Consider the following 18,101-nt stretch of genomic DNA (forward strand, 5'->3'; position numbering starts at 1 on the left):
GCAGTTACTGCTACTTAGCGTTGCCTGCATATACATCACATGCTGCCTTTTGCTACCTGTGTTTTTTTGTGCACGCAGTTGCTGCTACTTAGCACTGCCTGCATATACATGACATGCTGCCTTTTGCTTCGTGAGATTTTTTGTGCAAACATTTAGTGCTACCTAGCGTTTCCTGCATTTACATGACATGCTGCCTTTTGCTTCCTATGTTGTTTTTTGTGCACGCAGTTAGCGGTACCTAGCGTTGCCTGCATTTAAATGACATGCTTACTTTTGCTTCTTGTGTTTTTTGTCATGAAGTTAGTGCTACTTATCATTGCCTGCATATACATCACATACTGCCTTTTGCTTCCTGTTTTTTTTTGTGCATGCAGTTAGTGCTACTTATTGTTGCCAGCCTATACATGGCAAGCTGCCTTTGCTTCCTGTGTTTTTTGTGCTCATAGTGCTACCTAGCGTTGCCTGCATTTAGACGACATGCTGCCTTTTGCTTCGTGTCTTTTGTGCGCGCAGTTAGTGCTACCTAGCGTTGCCTGCATATACAAGACATGCTGCCTTATGCTTCCTGTGTTTTCTTTTGCACGCAGTAAGTGCTACCTAGCGTTGCCTGCATTTACACGGCATGCTGCCTTTTGCTTCCTGTGTTTTTTTGTGCATGCAGTTAGTGCTACCTGTCGTTGCCAGGATTTACATGACACGCTGCCTTTAGATTCCTGTGATTTTTGTGCACGCGGTTAGTTCTACTTAGTGTTGCCTGCATATACATCACATGCTGCCTTTTGCTTCGTGAGTTTTTTTTTTGCGCAATCATTTAGTGCTACCTAGCGTTTCGGGCATTTACATCACATGCTGTCTTTTGCTTCCTGTGTTTTTTGTGCATGCAGTTAGAACTATCTAGCATTGCCTGAATTTAATTGACATGCCGCCTTTTGCTTCCTTTGTTTTTTTTGTGCACGTAGTTAGAGCTACCTAGCGTTTCCTGCATATACATCACATGCTGCATTTTGCTTCGTGAGTTTTTTTTGTGCAATCATTTAGTGCTACCTAGCGTTTCCGGCATTTACATGACATGCTGCCTTTTGCTTCCTGTGTTTTTTTTTTTGTGCACGCAGTTAGTTGTACCTAGCGTTAGCTGCATTTAGATGACATGATTACTTTTGCTTCTTGTGTTTTTTGTCAAGCAGTTAGCGCTACTTATCGTTGCCAGCATATGCAAGGCATGCTGCCTTTTGCTTCCTGTGTTTTTTGTGCATGCCGTTAGTGCTACCTAGCGTTGCCAGCATATACATGGCATGCTGCGTTTTGCTTCCTGTGTTTTTGTGCATGCAGTTAGGGCTACCTAGCATTGCCTGCATTTAATTGACATTCCGCCTTTTGCTTCCTTTGTTTTTTTGTGCACGTAGTTAGAGCTACCTAGCGTTGCCTGCATATGAATGACATGCTGCCTTTTGTTTCCTGTGTTTTTTGCACGCAGTCAGTGCAACCTAGCGTTGCCTGCATTTATATGGCATGCTGCCTTTTGCTTCCTGTGTTATTTTGTGCACACAGTTAGTGGTACCTAGCGTTGCCTCCATTTACATGACGTGCTGCTTCTGCTTCCTCTGTTTTTGTGCACGCAGTTAGTTCGACATAGCGTTGCCTGCATTTACATGACATGCTGCCTTTTGCTTCCTGTCTTTTTTTGTCCAAGCAGTTCGTGCAACCTAGCATTGCCTGCATTTACATAGCATGGTACATTTTGCTTCCTGTGTTTTTTTGTGCACGCAGTTACTGCTACTTAGTGTTGCCTGCATATGCATGACATGCTGCCCTTGGCTTCGTGAGTTTTTTTGTGCAATCGTTTAGTGCTACCTAGCGTTTCCAGCATTTACATGAAATGCTGACTTTTGCTTCCTGTGTTGTTTTTTGTGCACGCAGTTAGTGGTACCTAGCGTTGCCTGCATTTAGATGACATGCTTCCTTTTGCTTCTTGTGCCTTTCTGTCATGCAGTTAGCACTACTTATCGTTGCCTGCATATACATGACATGCTGCCTTTTGTTTCCTGTGTTTTTTTTTGTGCACACAGTTAGTGCTACCTAGCGTTGCCTGCATTTAGACGACATGCTGCCTTTTGCTTCCCGTTTTTTGTGCACGCAGTTAGTGCTACCTAGCGTTGCCTGCATATACATGACATGCGGCCTTTTGCTTCCTGTGTTTTTTTTTGCACGCAGTTAGTGCTACTTAGCGCTGCCTGCGTATACATCACATGCTGCCTTTGGCTTCCAGTGTTTTTTTTGTGCACGCAGTTATTGCTACTAGAGTAAAATCGCAGTACACTGTACTGATGGGCGACTTCAATGCGAAGGTGGGCAAGAAGCAGGCTGACGACCACGCGGTAGGTGACTATGGGATAGGCTCTAGAAATAGCAGGGGAGAGTTATTAGTCGAATTCGCGGATAGAAATAATTTACGGATCATGAATACCTTCTTCCGCAAACGAGAAAACAGGAAGTGGACCTGGAAGAGCCCCAATGGTGAGATTAAAAATGAAATCGACTTCATACTATGCGCTAAACCTGGCATCATTCAGGATGTGGCCGTCCTCGGAAGGGTGCGTTGCAGCGACCATAGTATGGTAAGGTCTAGAATTAGCTTAGACTTGAAGAGGGAACGGAAGAAGCTAGCGAAGAAGAAGACCATTAACGAGTTAGCCGTAAGAGGGAAAGCACAGGAGTTTAGGATAGCGCTGCAAAACAGATATTCGGCTTTAACTGAGGAAGATGATCTTGACGTTCATTCAATGCACGATAACCTGGCATCAATAATTACGGAGTGCGCAGTAGAAGTAGGCGGTAGGACAGTTCGAAAAGATACCGGGAAGCTATCTCAGGTGACGAAAGATCTGATTAAGAAGCGCCAAAACATGAAGGCATCTAACACTACCGATAGAATAGAGCTAACGGAGCTATCAAAGTTAATAAATAAGCGCAAGGTAGCCGACATAAGGAAGTTTAATATGGAGAGAATCGAGCATGCTATAAAGAACGGAGGTAGCCTAAAAACAGTGAAGAGGAAACTAGGCATAGGTAAAAACCAGATGTATGCATTAAGAGACAAGCAGGGCAATGTCATTAGCAATATGGATAAGATAGTAAACGTAGCCGAAGAGTTCTACACAGACCTGTACAGTAGCCAATGTAATCAGAGCGCTAATGAGAAAGACAGCAGTGCACAGCAATGCGTCATCCCGCCAGTAACGAAAGATGAAGTAAAGAAAGCCTTAGAAGCAATGAAAAGGGGAAAAGCAGCTGGGGAGGATCAGGTAACAGCAGATCTGTTGAAGGATGGAGGGGACATCGTGCTAGAAAAACTAGCCACCCTGTATACGCAATGCCTTATGACCTCGACTGTACCTGAAGCTTGGAAGAATGCAAACATTATCTTAATTCATAAGAAGGGAGACGCCAAGGACTTGAAAAATTACAGGCCGATCAGCTTACTATCCGTTGCCTACAAAGTATTTACTAAGGTAATCGCTAATAGAGTCAGGGCAACGTTAGACTTTAATCAACCAAATGATCAGGCAGGCTTTCGTAAAGGATATTCCACAATAGATCATATTCACACTATCAATCAGGTGATAGAGAAATGCGCAGAATATAACCAACCTCTCTATATAGCTTTCATTGATTACGAGAAAGCATTCGACTCAGTGGAAACCTCAGCAGTCATACAGGCATTGCGTAATCAGGGGGTAGAAGAGCCTTATGTCAAAATACTGGAAGATATATATAGCAACTGCACAGCTACTATAGTCCTCCATAAAGTCAGCAATAAAATTCCAATAAGGAAGGGCGTCAGGCAAGGAGACACGATCTCGCCAATGCTGTTCACCGCATGTTTGCAGGAGGTTTTTCGAGGCCTGAATTGGGAACAGTTGGGAATAAGAATAAATGGAGAATACCTAAATAATCTGCGATTTGCTGATGACATTGCCTTGCTGAGTCACTCAGGAGGTGAACTGCAAATCATGATCAACGAGTTAGACAGGCAGAGCAGATCGATGGGTCTAAAAATTAACATGCAGAAAACCAAGGTAATGTTCAACAGCCTAGCAAGGGAACAACAGTTCACAATTGGCAGCGAGAGCCTAGAAATTGTGCCGGAATACGTCTACTTAGGGCAGGTAGTGACAGCTGATCCGGATTATGAGAGGGAGATAACTAGAAGGATAAGAATGGGGTGGAGCGCATATGGCAAATTCTCGCAGATCATGAGTGGCAGTTTACCAATTTCCCTCAAGAGGAAAGTGTACAACAGCATAATCTTACCGGCACTCACCTACGGGGCAGAAACGTGGAGGCTAACGAAAAGAGTTCAGCTTAAGTTAAGGACAACGCAGCGAGCCATGGAAAGAAAAATGATAGGTGTAACGTTAAGAGATCGAAAGCGGGCAGAGTGGGTGAGGGAACAAACACGGGTTAATGACATCCTGGTCGAAATCAAGAGAAAGAAATGGGCTTGGGCAGGGCATGTAATGCGAAGGCAAGATAACCGCTGGTCTTTAAGGGTAACTGAGTGGGTTCCAAGAGAAAGTAAGCGTAGCAGGGGGCGGCAGAAGGTTAGGTGGGCGGATGAGATTAAGAAGTTTGCAGGCAAAGGGTGGATGCAGCTGGCAAAGGATAGGGTTAATTGGAGAGACATGGGAGAGGCCTTTGCCCTGCAGTGGGTGTAGTAAGGCTGATGATGATGATGATGATGATGATGCATTTACATGACATGCTGCCTTTTGCTTCCTCTGTTGTTTGTGCACGCAGTTAGTGCTACTTAGCGTTGCCTGCATATACATGGCATGCTGCCTTTTGCTTTCCTGTGTATTTTGTGCACGCAGTTAGTGCTACCTAGCGTTGCCTGCATTTATTTGACATGCTGCCTTTTGCTTCCTGTGTTAATTTGTGCACGCAGTTAATGCTACTTAGCGTTGCCTGCGTATATATGACATGCTGCCTTTTGTTTCCTTTGTCTTTTTTATGCACGCAGTTAGTGCTACCTACCATTGTCTCCATATAGATGACATGTTGCCTCTTGCTTCCTGTGTGCTTTTCTGCACGCAGTTTGTGCTACCTAGCGTTGCCTGCTTATACATGACATGATGCCTTTTGCTTCCTGTCTTTTTTTTGCACGCAGTTAGTGCTACCTGTCGTTGCCTGGATGTACATGACACGTTGTATTTAAATTCCTGTGATTTTTGTGCACGCGGTTAGTGCTACTTAGCGTTGCCTGCATATATATCACATGATGCCTTTTGCTTCCTCTGTTTTTTTTTTTGTGCACGCAGTTAGTGCTACTTATCGTTGCCAGCATATACATGGCATGCTGCCTTTTGCTTACTGTGTTTTTTGTGCATGCAATTAGCGCTACTTAGCCTTGCCTGCATATGCATGTCATGCTGCCGTTTGCTTGTTGTGTTTTTGTTTTGTGCACACAGTTAGCGCTACCTAGCGTTGCCTGCATTTAAATGACATGCTGCCTTTTGCTTTCTGTGTTTTTCTTGTGCACGCAGTTTGTGCTACTTAGCGTGGCCTGCATATACATGACATGCCTCCCTTTTGCTTCCTTTGTTTTTTTGCACGCAGTTAGTGCTACCAAGTGTTGCCTACATTTACATGACATGCTGCCTTTTGCTTAATGTTTTTTTGTGCAGCAAGTTAGTGCTACCTAGCGTTGCCTGCATATACACGGCACGCTGCCTTTAGATTCCTGTGATTTTTTGCATGCAGTTAGTTCTACCTAGCGTTGCCTTCATTTACATGACACGCTCCATTTTGCTTCCTGTGTTTTTTGTCCAAGCAGATTGTGCAACCTAGCGCTGCCTGCATTTACATAGCATGGTACCTTTTGCTTCCTGTTTTTTTGCTCGCAGTTACTGCTACTTAGCATTGCCTGCATATACATGACATGCTGCCTTTTGCTTCGTGAGTTTTTTTGTGCAATCATTTAGTGCTACCTAGCGTTTCCTGCATTTACATGGCATGCTGCCTTTTGCTTCCCGTGTTTTTTTTTTTGTGCACGCAGTTAGTGGTACCTAGCGTTGCCTGCATTTATATGACAAGCCTACTTTTGCTTCTCTTGTTTTTTTGTCATGCAGTTAGCGCTATTTATCGTTGCCAGCATATACATGACATGCTGCCTTTTGCTTCCTGAGCTTTTTTTGTGCACGCAGTTAGTCCTACTTAGTGTTGCCTGCATATACATGACATGCTGCGTTTTGTTTCCTTTGTTTTTTTTGTGCACATAGTGCTACCTAGCTTTGCCTGCATTTAGACGACATGCTACCTTTTACTGCCTGTTTTTCGTGCACGCAGTTAGTGCTACCTAGCCTTGCCTGCATAAACATGACATGCTGCCTTTTGCTTCCTGTGTTTTTAGTGCACACAGTTAGTGCTACCTAGCGTTGCCTGCATTTACATGGCATGCTGTCTTTTGCTTCCTGTGTTTTTTGTACATGCAGTTAGTGCTACCTGTTGTTGCAAATGGGTTGCATGCCCCAAGGGTAGCGTTGGCCTGGCGGCCTGGGGCACAGATGGAAACAATCGAAGGTCCCGGCAAAGGATGAGTCGACTGGCAACAGAACAACTTGTTTATTCTGGCATCGCAAAAGAGCAGCCGGTCAGGGCGACCACGTTACTCGAAGGAAGAAATCGGAGTCTCTCTTTGGCGTCCGGGGCAGCGGCTTTTATACCCTCGGAGTCGAGGGCAAGAAGGAACGGCTTGGGATGAGTCGCTCGAGACGGCGACGCACGGACATGTTGAGACGTGAAGTGACGCGTCCGCCGGGCCGGCGCCGGTCTGACCTCCTTGCCTCCCAGTTGGGGAGCTCCTCTCCCCGGCTGCCGCGCTTTGACAAGCGTGGGCACTAACATGCACACACACACACACACACACGCACACACGACAACACGTGGCATTGAAACCTGCCTGGACGCGCTTGGCGGGAGGCGTTACGGCAGCACTGAACGGGCCCAAAATGACCGCCACTTTGAACGAAGCCCCGGCGTCCGTTGTATCCGCGCCGACTATACCGCGCGTCGTAGCCGAAACGTAACAGACCGCCCCGCCGGGAGAAGGAGATCCCTATGGTCAGGGGACTGCAACCGCTGTCCAGAGGGATATCGCTCGATGATGCTCGTAATCGAAATCGGTCGTCCCTCGGCGTTGCATGAGCGCAGCGCACAGAGAAGGCCTCGTTCTCAGGTTCAGGTTCACACAGGGCACTGCAAAGTGAGTTCGTGAGAGTTGCCATATTTGTGCTCGTTCCCAGCAAGCGTTAGAACTACGCCGAAACGCAACCGCTCAGTCAGCAAGCACGAGACAACCCTCACTAAGCTCTGCCAGGCTCTTTCCCCTTTTATGCTACTGCCTAGTTCCTTACAGTAGTCAAGCAGCACTCAGAACGCGTCCACAAATTGGAAAATTGCACTAGAAAGCACATAATCACTTTGAAACACTAAACAAAAGCAATATGTTAAAAATCCTGCCTCAGGAAGAAAACATCAGTAACAAACAACTTTGAGGCGGATTCCTACTTTAGGGGCTTCGACTTAAGCCATCGGCGTTACCGTTGAGACTCCCCTTTTTGTAACGCACCTCAAAGGAATATTGTTGCAAAGCGAGGCTCCAGCGCAGGAGGCGGCCATTTTTGGGAGAGATGGTCTGCAGCCATTGGAGAGGGCAGTGATCCGTCTCAATGATAATACTCGAGCCGGCTAGGTAGCATGACAATTTCTGAACGGCCCACACGAGACACGCACACTCTTTCTCGGTGGCGCTGTACGCCTGCTCACGACAGGTCAGCTTACGACTAGCATAAAGGACGGGGTGTTCCACTTCTCCATTTTCCCGTTGGCACAGTACAACGCCCATGCCTCGCTCACTAGCATCGCACTGAACAACGAACCCTTTTGTGTAGTCTGGCGATCGTAGCACAGGCTGACTTGTTAGGGCGCTCTTTAGGGCGCTAAAAGCTCTTTCCTTTGTCTCCCTCCAGACGACTGTTTGGGGCTCTGTTTTTCTTAGAGAATCCGTCAGGGGAGCCGCGATATCGGAGTACCTGGGGATGTACCTCTGATAGTAGCCGGCGACACCTAAGAACGACCGAATATCGGTCTTCGTGCGCAGTTGCGGGAAGTCTCGCACAGCGGCCACCTTTATTTCAGAGGGGCGGCGACGTCCCTGTCCAATCACGTGACCGAGGTAGACAACCTCAGCCTGTGCTAATTGGCACTTGGGAGCCTTGACTGTCAAGCCCGCTTCGCGCAGGCGGGTTAGCACTGCCCGCAAGTGTGCCATACGCTCAGACCAGGATGCGGAGAATATCGCTACGTCGTCTAAATACGGTAAAGCGAATTCTTCCTGTCCCCGCAACACTTTGTCCATGAGGCTTGAAAAGCAGTATGGCGCGTTCTTCAAACCAAAACTCAAAACTTTAGGTCGGAATGTTCCCATTGGTGAAATGAACGCCGCATACCTACTCGCCTCTTCTGTAAGTGGAACCTGCCAATAACCCCTGACAAGATCTAGGGTGGAAATAAACTGAGCGCTACTAACTTTCTCAAGGCGCTCCTCGATGTTAGGGATCGGATAAATTTGATCTTAGTGATGGAATTAAGCCTGCGGTAGTCGACGCAAGGACGAGGTTCCTTGCCCGGCACCTCAACTTAAATCAAAGGGGAGGTATAATCACTCTCACCCGCCTCAATAACACCGAGCTGTAGCATTTTCTTTACCTCAGCCTCCATAATATCGCGCTGGCGGGGTGACACCCGGTACGCCTTGGATCGTACTGGCTCTGGGGAGGTAAGTTCTATATCATGAGTAAGGACGGAAGTCCTACCAGGCCTCTCAGAGAACTGACCTTGAAACTCTTGTAAGAGTTGGTGTAGTTCGGTTTTCTGCTCAGGCGACAGCGGTTCTTTAATGACTAAGTCACTAATGACCTGATCAGTGTCTTCCCTGTTCGTCACTGAGCTTAGTCCCGGAAGCTCGACCGGAAGCTCTTCTAACTTTCCCGTGTCGTGCTTTTCCTCTCCAGTACCTGGTGCCTTCAACGCTACAGGCTCAATTTTATCCAGTTCTGACGTGCTCGGAATATCAGCTTGCTGCGCCTCCGACCCTTTTTCATTGTTCGACAACGTCGGCCCCGCAACTACCGCCTTTGCAGCGAGCTCCCGAACTCTCGATCTGGTTAAGGCCTGAACGCTAGCCTCACCAAACAAAAGCCCCTTCTCGCGCAGGAGGTGATCGGACCTGTTCGAAAATAGGTACGGGTACTGGGGGGGGCAGCATAGAAGACACTACGGCCTCCGTCTCAAGTGCTCCAAAAGGTCCTTCAATAAGCACTTTTGCTACGGGCAGACACACGCTATGAGCTTCCACGGCTTGCTTGATCCATGCGCACTCGCCCGTGAACATATCGGGTTCTACGTAAGAGGGGTGAACTACATCCATTGTAGCTGCGGAATCACAAAGCACTCGGCACTCTTTCCCTTTCACGAGGAAGTCTCGCATGTAAGGCTCGAGAAGCTTCATGTTCTCGTCAGTGCTACATAATGACAAACACACGACTTTTCTTTTTGTTTCTGGACACTGCGCCGAAAAGTGACCCGGCTTCTGGCACGTATAACACACGCGCGCTTGCCTCGTCTCGAACCGCTTTCTGCGTTCGGCTTTGGCTGCCGCCGTCTCCTTACGTTTGGTAGGACTGCTTTCACTCGCATCCGCACTACGTGTGTCCCCCCTTGCTCTCATGGGTGTGAACTTCGGCCTCTCAGACTTGGAGCCAAACTCACCCTTTTGACCGTCCTTAGCTCCGCGAGCCCGACGCGTCACAAACTCCTCGGCTAGCTCGGCGGCTTTAGCCACTGTACTAACGTCTGGCCTATCCAAGACCCAGTGCCGCACGATCTCAGGTAACCGACTATAAAACTGTTCTAGCCCGAAACACTGCAAAATTTTCTCGTGGTCACCAAACGCTTTCTCTTCTTTGAGCAACTCCTGCATGTTTGACATAAGCCTGTAGGCAAACTCTGTATATGACTCACTTCTGCCTTTTTCATTTTCCCGAAACTTCCGACGGAACGCCTCCGCTGGCAGCCTGTACTTTTTTAGCAGACTCGATTTCACTTGGTCGAAATCCTCTGCCTCCTCTCTATTCAAGCGAGCGACAACGTCGGCCGCCTCGCCGGGTAACAAAGTGAGCAAGCGCTGTGGCCACGTTTCCCGAGAGAACCCCTGCTTCTCGCACGTTCGCTCAAAGTTAACCAGGAACAAACCAATGTCCTCTCCAAGATTAAACGGCCGCATCAGGTCAGTCATTTTGAACGATACCCGCTCTCCTGCACCGTGTGCCTGACTTCCATTACGAGCGCGTTCCATCTCTACCTCGAGACGCTTCATTTCCAAAGCGTGTTGACGGTCGCGCTCTTTCTCTTCTTGCTCTTTACGCTCGCGCTCCTCTTCTTGCTCTTTACGTTCGCGCTCGTCTTTCTGCCCCCTCTCCTCAATGGTCTCAAGGCATCCCACCGCTGCCACCAGTTGTTTCAAATGGGTTCCAAGCCCCAAGCGTAGCGTTGGCCTGGCGGCCTGGGGCACAGCTGGAAACATCCGAAGGTCCCGGCAAAGGATGAGTCGACTGGCAACAGAACAACTTGTTTATTCTGGCATCGCAAAAGAGCAGCCGGTCAGGGCGACCACGTTACTCGAAGGAAGAAATCGGAGTCTCTCTTTGGCGTCCGGGGCAGCGGCTTTTATACCCTCGGAGTCGAGGGCAAGAAGGAACGGCTTGGGATGAGTCGCACGAGACGGCGACGCACGGACATGCTGAGACGTGGAGTGACGCGTCCGCCGGGCCGGCGCCGGTCAGACCTCCTCGCCTCCCAGTTGGGGAGCTCCTCTCCCCGGCTGCCGCGCTTTGACAAGCGTGGGCACTAACATGCACACACACACACACGCACACACGACGACACGTGGCATTGAAACCTGCCTCGACGCGCTTGGCGGGAGGCGTAACGGCAGCACTGAACGGGCCCAAAATGACCGCCACTTTGAACGAAGCCCCGGCGTCCGTTGCATCCGCGCCGGCTATAGCGCGCGTCGTAGGCGAAATGTAACACTGTCGTTGCCTCGATTTACATGACACGCTGCCTTTAGATTCCTGTGATTTTTGTGCACGCAGTTATTGCTACTTAGCGTTGCCTGCATATACATCACATGCTGCCTTTTGCTTCCTGTGTTTTTTTGTGCACGCAGTTGCTGCTACTTAGCACTGCCTGCATATACATGACATGCTGCCTTTTGCTTCGTGAGATTTTTTGTGCAATCATTTAGTGCTACCTAGCGTTTCCTGCATTTACATGACATGCTGCCTTTTGCTTCCTATGTTGTTTTTGTGCACGCAGTTAGTGGTACCTAGCGTTGCCTGCATTTACACGGCATGCTGCCTTTTGCTTCCTGTGTTTTTTTGTGCATGCAGTTAGTGCTACCTGTCGCTGCCAGGATTTACATGACACGCTGCCTTTAGATTCCTGTGATTTTTGTGCACGCAGTTAGTTCTACTAAGTGTTGCCTGCATATACATCACATTCTGCCGTTTGCTTCGTGAGTTTTTTTTTGCGCAATCATTTAGTGCTGCCTAGCGTTTCCGGCATTTAAATGACATGCTGTCTTTTGCTTCCTGTGTTTTTTTTTGTGCACGCAGTTAGTTGTACCTAGCGTTGCCTGCATTTAGATGGCATGCTTACTTTTGCTTTTTGTGTTTTTTTGTCATGCAGTTAGCGCTATTTATCGTTGCCAGCATATGCAAGGCATGCTGCCTTTTGCTTTCTGTGTTTTTTGTGCATGCAGTTAGTGCTACCTAGCGTTGCCAGCATATACATGGCATGCTGCCTTTTGCTTCCTGTGTTTTTTGTGCATGCAGTTAGAACTATCTAGCATTGCCTGAATTTAATTGACATGCCGCCTTTTGCTTCCTTTGTTTTTTTGTGCACGTAGTTAGAGCTACCTAGCGTTTCCTGCATATACATCACGTGCTGCCTTTTGCTTCGTGAGTTTTTTTTGTGCAATCATTTAGTGCTACCTAGCGTTTCCGGCATTTACATGACATGCTGCCTTTTGCTTCCTGTGTTTTTTTTTGTGCACGCAGTTAGTTGTACCTAGCGTTGCCTGCATTTAGATGACATGCTTACTTTTGCTTCTTGTGTTTTTTTGTCAAGCAGTTAGCGCTACTTATCGTTGCCAGCATATGCAAGGCATGCTGCCTTTTGCTTCCTGTGTTTTTTGTGCATGCCGTTAGTGCTACCTAGCGTTGCCAGCATATACATGGCATGCTGCGTTTTGCTTCCTGTGTTTTTGTGCATGCAGTTAGGGCAACCTAGCATTGCCTGCATTTACATAGCATGGTACATTTTGCTTCCTGTGTTTTTTTGTGCACGCAGTTACGGCTACTTAGTGTTGCCTGCATATGCATGACATGCTGCCCTTTGCTTCGTGAGTTTTTTTGTGCAGTCGTTTCGTGCTACCTAGCGTTTCCAGCATTTACATGAAATGCTGACTTTTGCTTCCTGTGTTGTTTTTTGTGCATGCAGTTAGTGGTACCTAGCGTTGCCTGCATTTAGATGACATGCTTCCTTTTGCTTCTTGTGCCTTTCTGTCATGCAGTTAGCACTACTTATCGTTGCCTGCATATACATGACATGCTGCCTTTTGTTTCCTGTGTTTTTTTTTTGTGCACACAGTTAGTGCTACCTAGCGTTGCCTGCATTTAGACGACATGCTGCCTTTTGCTTCCTGTTTTTTGTGCACGCAGTTAGTGCTACCTAGCGTTGCCTGCATATACATGACATGCGGCCTTTTGCTTCCTGTGTTTTCTTTTGCACGCAGTTAGTGCTACTTAGCGTTGCCTGCGTATACATCACATGCTGCCTTTGGCTTCCAGTGTTTTTTTGTGCACGCAGTTATTGGTACTTATCGTTGCCTGCATTTACATGACATGCTGCCTTTTGCTTCCTCTGTTGTTTGTGCACGCAGTTAGTGCTACTTAGCGTTGCCTGCATATACATGGCATGCTGCCTTTTGCTTTCCTGTGTATTTTGTGCACGCAGTTAGTGCTACCTAGCGTTGCCTGCATTTATTTGACACGCTGCCTTTTGCTTCCTGTGTTAATTTGTGCACGCAGTTAATGCTACTTAGCGTTGCCTGCGTATATATGACATGCTGCCTTTTGTTTCCTTTGTCTTTTTTATGCACGCAGTTAGTGCTACCTACCATTGTCTCCATATAGATGACATGTTGCCTCTTGCTTTTTGTGTTCTTTTCTGCACGCAGTTTGTGCTACCTAGCGTTGCCTGCTTATACATGACATGATGCCTTTTGCTTCCTGTCTTTTTTGTGCACGCAGTTAGTGCTACCTGTCGTTGCCTGGATTTACATGACACGTTGCCTTTAGATTCCTGTGATTTTTGTGCACGCGGTTAGTGCTACTTAGCGTTGCCTGCATATATATCACATGATGCCTTTTGCTTCCTCTGTTTTTTTTGTGCACGCAGTTAGTGCTACTTATCTTTGCCGCATATACATGGCATGCTGCCTTTTGCTTACTGTGTTTTTTGTGCATGCAGTTAGCGCTGCTTAGCCTTGCCTGCATATGCATGTCATGCTGCCGTTTGCTCATTGTGTTTTTGTTTTGTGCACACAGTTAGCGCTACCTAGCGTTGCCTGCATTTAAATGACATGCTGCCTTTTGCTTTCTGTGTTTTTCTTGTGCACGCAGTTTGTGCTACTTAGCGTGGCCTGCATATACATGACATGCCTCCCTTTTGCTTCCTTTGTTTTTTTGCTCGCAGTTAGTGCTACCAAGTGTTGCCTACATTTACATGACATGCTGCCTTTTGCTTAATGTGTTTTGTGCACGCAGTTAGTGCTACCTAGCGTTGCCTGCATATACATGACATCTGCTTCCTATGTTTTTTGTGCACGCAGTTAGTGCTACCTGTTGTTGCCTGGATTTACATGGCACGCTGCCTTTAGATTCCTGTGATTTTTTGCATGCAGTTAGTGCTACTTAGCCTTGCCTGCATATACATCACATGCTGCCTTTTGCTTCCTGTGCTTTTTTTGCACGTAGTTAGTTCTACCTAGCGTTGCCTGCATTTACATGACACGCTGCATTTTGCTTCCTGTGTTTTTTGTCCAAGCAGATTGTGCAACCTAGCGCTGCCTGCATTTACATAGCATGGTACCTTTTGCTTCCTGTTTTTTTCTCGCAGTTACTGCTACTTAGCATTGCCTGCATATACATGACATGCTGCTTTTTGCTTCGTGAGTTTTTCTGTGCAATCATTTAGTGCTACCTAGCGTTTCCTGCATTTACATGACAAGCCTACTTTTGCTTCTCTTGTTTTTTTGTCATGCAGTTAGCGCTACTTATCGTTGCCTGCATATACATGACATGCTGCCTTTTGCTTCCTGAGCTTTTTTTGTGCACGCAGTTAGTCCTACTTAGCGTTGCCTGCATATACATGACATGCTGCGTTTTGTTTCCTGTGTTTTTTTGTGCACATAGTGCTACCTAGCATTGCCTGCATTTAGACGACATGCTGCCTTTTGCTGCCTGTTTTTCGTGCACGCAGTTAGTGCTACCTAGTCTTGCCTGCTTAAACATGACATGCTGCCTTTTGCTTCCTGTGTTTTTAGTGCACGCAGTTAGTGCTACCTAGCGTTGCCTGCATTTACATGGCATGCTGTCTTTTGCTTCCTTTGTTTTTTGTACATGCAGTTAGTGCTACCTGTTGTTGCAAATGGGTTGCAAGCCCCAAGGGTAGCGTTGGCCTGGCGGCCTGGGGCACAGCTGGAAACATCCGAAGGTCCCGCAAAATATGAGTCGACTGGCAACAGAACAACTTGTTTATTCTGGCATCGCAAAAGAGCAGCCGGTCAGGGCGACCACGTTACTCGAAGGAAGAAATCGGAGTCTCTCTTTGGCGCCCGGGGCAGCGGCTTTTATACCCTCGGAGTCGAGGGCAAGAAGGAACGGCTTGGGATGAGTCGCTCGAGACGGCGACGCACGGACATGTTGAGACGTGAAGTGACGCGTCTGCCGGGCCGGCGCTGGTCTGACCTCCTCGCCTCCCAGTTGGAGAGCTCCTCTCCCCGGCTGCCGCGCTTTGACAAGCGTGGGCACTAACATGCACACACACACACACGCACACACGACGACACGTGGCATTGAAACCTGCCTGGACGCGCTTGGCGGGAGGCGTTACGGCAGCACTGAACGGGCCCAGAATGACCGCCACTTTGAACGAAGCCCCGGCGTCCGTTGCATCCGCGCCGGCTATACCGCGCGTCGTAGCCGAAACGTAACAGACCGCCCCGCCGGGAGAAGGAGATATCTATGGTCAGGGGACTGCATCCGCTGTCCAGAGGGATGTCGCTCGATGATGCTCGTAATCGAAATCGGTCGTCCCTCGGCGTTGCATGAGCGCAGCGCACAGAGAAGGCCTCGTTCTCAGGTTCAGGTTCACACAGGGCACTGCAAAGTGAGTTCGTGAGAGTTGCCATATTTGTGCTCGTTCCCAGCAAGCGTTAGAACTACGCCGAAACGCAACCGCTCAGTCAGCAAGCACAAGACAACCCTCACTAAGCTCTGCCAGGCTCTTTCCCCTTTTATACTACTGCCTAGTTCCTTACAGTAGTCAAGCAGCACTCAGAACGCGTCCACAAATTGGAAAATTGCACTAGAAAGCACATAATCACTTTGAAACACTAAACAAAAGCAATATGTTAAAAATCCTGCCTCAGGAAGAAAACATCAGTAACAAACAACTTTGAGGCGGATTCCTACGTTAGGGGCTTCGACTTAAGCCATCGGCGTTACCGTTGAGACTCCCCTTTTTGTAACGCACCTCAAAGGAATATTGTTGCAAAGCGAGGCTCTAGCGCAGGAGGCGGCCATTTTTGGGAGAGATGGTCGGCAGCCATTGGAGAGGGCAGTGATCCGTCTCAATGATAAACCTCGAGCCGGCTAGGTAGCATGACAATTTCTGAACGGCCCACACGAGACACGCACACTCTTTCTCGATGGCGCTGTACGCCTGCTCACGACAGGTCAGCTTACGACTAGCATAAAGGACGGGGTGTTCCACTTCTCCATTTTCCCGTTGGCACAGTACAACGCCCATGCCTCGCTCACTAGCATCGCACTGAACAACGAACCCTTTTGTGTAGACTGGCGATCGTAGCACAGGCTGACTTGTTAGGGCGCTCTTTAGGGCGCTGAAAGCTCTTTCCTTTGTCTCGCTCCAGACGACTGTTTGGGGCTCTGTTTTTCTTAGAGCATCCGTCAGGGGAGCCGCGATATCGGAGTACCTGGGGATGTACCTCTGATAGTAGCCGGCGACACCTAAGAACGACCGAATATCGGTCTTCGTGCGCGGTTGCGGGAAGTCTCGCACAGCGGCCACCTTTATTTCAGAGGGGCGGCGACGACCCTGTCCAATCACGTGACCGAGGTAGACAACCTCAGCCTGTGCTAATTGGCACTTGGGAGCCTTGACTGTCAAGCCCGCTTCGCGCAGGCGGGTTAGCACTGCCCGCAAGTGTGCCATATGCTCAGACCAGGATGCGGAGAATATCGCTACGTCGTCTAAATACGGTAAAGCGAATTCTTCCTGTCCCCGCAACACTTTGTCCATGAGGCTTGAAAAGCAGTATGGCGCGTTCTTCAAACCAAAACTCAAAACTTTAGGACGGAATGTTCCCATTGGTGAAATGAACGCCGCATACCTACTCGCCTCTTCTGTAAGTGGAACCTGCCAATAACCCCTGACAAGATCTAGGGTGGAAATAAACTGAGCGCTACTAACTTTCTCAAGGCGCTCCTCGATGTTAGGGATCGGATAAATTTGATCCTTAGTGATGGAATTAAGCCTGCGGTAGTCGACGCAAGGACGAGGTTCCTTGCCCGGCACCTCAACTTAAATCAAAGGGGAGGTATAATCACTCTCACCCGCCTCAATAACACCGAGCTGTAGCATTTTCTTTACCTCAGCCTCCATAATATCGCACTGGCGGGATGACACCCGGTACGCCTTGGATCGTACTGGCTCTGGGGAGGTAAGTTCTATATCATGAGTAAGGACGGAAGTCCTACCAGGCCTCTCAGAGAACTGACCTTGAAACTCTTGTAAGAGTTGGTGTAGTTCGGTTTTCTGCTCAGGCGACAGCGGTTCTTTAATGATTAAGTCACTAATGACCTGATCAGTGTCTTCCCTGTTCGTCACTGAGCTTAGTCCCGGAAGCTCGACGGGAAGCTCTTCTAACTTTCCCGTGTCGGGCTTTTCCTCTCCAGTACCTGGTGCCTTCAACGCTACAGGCTCAATTGTATCCAGTTCTGACGTGCTCGGAATATCAGCTTGCTGCGCCTCCGACCCTTTTTCATTGTTCGACAACGTCGGCCCCGCAACTACCGCCTTTGCAGCGAGCTCCCGAACTCTCGATCTGGTTAAGGCCTGAACGCTAGCCTCACCAAACAAAAGCCCCTTCTCACGCAGGAGGTGATCGGACCTGTTCGAAAATAGGTACGGGTACTGGGGGGGCAGCATAGATGACACTACGGCCTCCGTCTCAAGTGCTCCGAAAGGTCCTTCAATAAGCACTTTTGCTACGGGCAGACACACGCTATGAGCTTCCACGGCTTGCTTGATCCATGCGCACTCGCCCGTGAACATATCGGGTTTTACGTAAGATGGGTGAACTACATCCATTGCAGCTGCGGAATCACGAAGCACTCGGCACTCTTTCCCGTTCACGAGGAAGTCTCGCATGTAAGGCTCGAGAAGCTTCATGTTCTCGTCAGTGCTACATAATGACAAACACAGGACTTTTCTTTTTGTTTCTGGACCCTGCGCCGAAAAGTGACCCGGCTTCTGGCACGTATAACACACGCGCGCTTGCCTCGTCTCGAACCGCTTTCTGCGTTCGGCTTCCGCTGCCGCCGTCTCCTTACGTTTGGTAGGACTGCTTTCACTCGCATCCGCACTACGTGTGTCCCCCCTTGCTCTCATGG

The sequence above is a fragment of the Amblyomma americanum genome, chromosome 1, assembly GCF_052857255.1.
Source record: "Amblyomma americanum isolate KBUSLIRL-KWMA chromosome 1, ASM5285725v1, whole genome shotgun sequence".
NCBI classification, from domain to species: Eukaryota; Metazoa; Arthropoda; class Arachnida; order Ixodida; family Ixodidae; genus Amblyomma; species Amblyomma americanum.